Source organism: Austrofundulus limnaeus, unplaced genomic scaffold (genome assembly GCF_001266775.1).
Source record: "Austrofundulus limnaeus strain Quisiro unplaced genomic scaffold, Austrofundulus_limnaeus-1.0 Scaffold187, whole genome shotgun sequence".
NCBI classification, from domain to species: Eukaryota; Metazoa; Chordata; class Actinopteri; order Cyprinodontiformes; family Rivulidae; genus Austrofundulus; species Austrofundulus limnaeus.
Genome location: NW_013952589.1, coordinates 765,256 through 767,929, shown reverse-complemented (window position 1 = coordinate 767,929; position 2,674 = coordinate 765,256). Strand labels below are relative to the sequence as shown.

At 36.8% G+C, this 2,674-nt stretch overlaps 1 protein-coding gene across 1 annotated transcript in view; it reads right to left on the bottom strand.

The window, feature by feature from the left end:
• The window catches only part of prkcq (protein kinase C, theta), a 44,402-nt gene that overhangs the window by 32,302 nt on the left and 9,426 nt on the right, over positions 1-2,674 (bottom strand). The gene's annotated exons all lie outside the window — the stretch shown is intronic.

The window sequence follows — 2,674 nt, the reverse complement described above, 5'->3', positions numbered from 1 at the left end:
GTGTGAGTTCAGTTTAGGTTAGTTCTAGGGTCAGGTAGGTACCTGTGAAGTTAATTTTAGGGTAAATGATCAGGGTTAGGCAACAAGGTCTAAAAAAAGTGCATGGAAGTCAATGGAAGGTCCCCACAGAGTTTAAGAACAAATGTGTGTGTGTGTGTGTGTGTGTGTGTGTGTGTGTGTGTGTGTGTGTGTGTGTGACGTCAGCAGTCATTTGGAGTTTTTTTCTTTCTGGTTTGTCAGTAGCCTGAGGCTCCAGGTCCATATGAATGACTTTACTGAGGCCTCAGGAGGAAAAGATCCAAATCAGAGATAACGATGCGTTCAATGACACATTTGTAAAATTGAGTTCACAGTTTCCTTAGAAAGATAGATATTGTTGGCATTTGAATAAAATCATTTTGCTTTTGTGCTTAAAGACAGGTATTATTAATGACTGTGCTGACACATTGTACTCAGTGTCTCTCTTTCTGCTGATTATCTCGTAAAGACTCATATTTATGGTCTCAAACTATATTTTCCTGTCAGTAAAACTGGCATTTTTGGTCTTTTCCAAGATTCAACTAAAACTAATGGGAAGAAAAAGTCTCTTCTAGACTGTCTGTATGTCAAAAAAGTGCCTAAAAATCCAGTTTAAACTTAGTTCTTTGACAAGTTGTCTTCATATGGGAAACAGAGGGATTAATTTTTGGAGATTAAAATCCGTTTTACATCCATGGTGCATCMAAGAAACAAACAAACGGAAACAATTTCTCTGGAAGTGAATAACAAAGCAGCTAAAGTTCAAAGAAAAATGTTTAAAGACATTCAGAAATGATCAAGAACAGTTTAAAACATTTACAAGAAATTATATTTTGCAAGAAAAATCATTAGGAAACAGAAGATGACTTTAGATATTTGCACAGTCCACTACACTGGAACATATTTGTGTTGTGTAATTTTTAGTACCAATTATTATTTGTTTTACAACGTGCATTACCTAATATGTCCACCAGGTGGCGCCAGTGTTCATGTTATGATCTTTGTGGCTTGCAGGCAAATCATTTTAGAATCATGTCAGAGGAAACCACAAAGAAAAGCAATCATTTTCATTGCTAATATGAAATGTTCCTATTTTAAAATGAGATTCCTCCTTTTGTCCGCCCATCCACCCTGAGTTACAGCCAAAACCGGCTGCCAGCCTCCACAACCCCTCACTTTGTTTTTTTACTCCTCTCATATTTCTCTGCACTGAAGTTGTGTTGCACTTCTTCACTTCGCAGCAGAGCGAGCAGGCCCGTCTCTGCGAGCTGCTAAATGTGTGGATGACGTTGCATTTCCTTTCCTATAGAGTCAAATTTAGAACCTTTGACATGTTTTTTTTTGTGAGTGTTAAAGCAGTTCAGAAAACAGACTCAGTTGAGGATTACTGCAACCACAGAGACAACTTATGATACGCACAGCATGAATCAAACACACCAGAAGAGAAAAAAAAAAAACAACACACATAACACTTTTTCACACGCTGACTTTGTCTTGTAGAAATCTTTACAGAATTTGAGAGTATTTAACTGAACTGTTCTGTTATTTAAGTTGCTGTTGGGCTGCAGTGAATATTTCACTGAGAGCTGTGATGTCCGTTGCTGCAGTGGTTGTCAGCTTGTGGTTTGGCGCTGCCCAAAGTGTTGCAAGTTAAACTCGTTGGTTTGCAAAAGGATCAACAAGAGGGGGGAACCAAAATATTCTGTTTGCCCCGGTCTAATTAGCACTTTGGGTTTTTTAAAAAAAAAAATACAAACTGTGTCTCAAAGAATCTCATTTGGCATTTAAAAWACATATACTGTCCTTTTTTCTTTAAATTACTCTTTGTATGCACCTTTAAAATACACCAAAACAGGCTGAAATAATGCATTTTGCTTGAACGTCAAATCTTTAAACAAATATCTCAGGTGTTAGGGATGAATCTCAGCGACTACCACACCAAAGTTGAGCTCTATTTCTGTGAAACTGACTGAGTTAAAGTGAGTTAAGTTTTGATTAAGATCAGCCATCTTGAATCATCCAAAAATGAATCGGTTGTTTTGTGTTCATCAAGAGTTTCATTCAAACCCAACCGCTGGTTCAGGAGATATTTTGCTAGCAAACAGGAAAAATTTGCATATTCAGACACAAGGACATAAAAATCTAAAGGAACAACCCAATGCAGACTGCACTTTAAACATATTCATGTTGTTTTTGTTGAGTTTTGTTGTTTCTCCTTCATTACTCAGCTTTTATCTATAGCAGTGGTTCCCAAACTTTTTATCTTCTGACCCACAAAATATCCATGGCAAAAACTTGTGACCCCAAATATTACTGGGAACACGAACTTTGTTAATAACCCTAAAAACACAGGCTTTTTGACAATCTAAACAGCTTGTACATAAATATAAATAGCTATTTATGCTTATTTTGTGTTTTTGTAGTAGTTATTGGGAAAAGACTACATCAGCAATTATTTTATTACCCTTTAAATTGATTTCTGGAGATTATCCAAGGTGCTTCATGACCCATAATTGGGTCCCAAGCCCAACTTTGGGAACCAAAGTGCAGTGGTTCCCAAACTTTTCAGCTTTTGAACCACAAAATAACAATAGTAGAGACCTGTGCCCCCAGATAGTTATGGATGATAAACATTTACATCAGGTCAACTAAACAT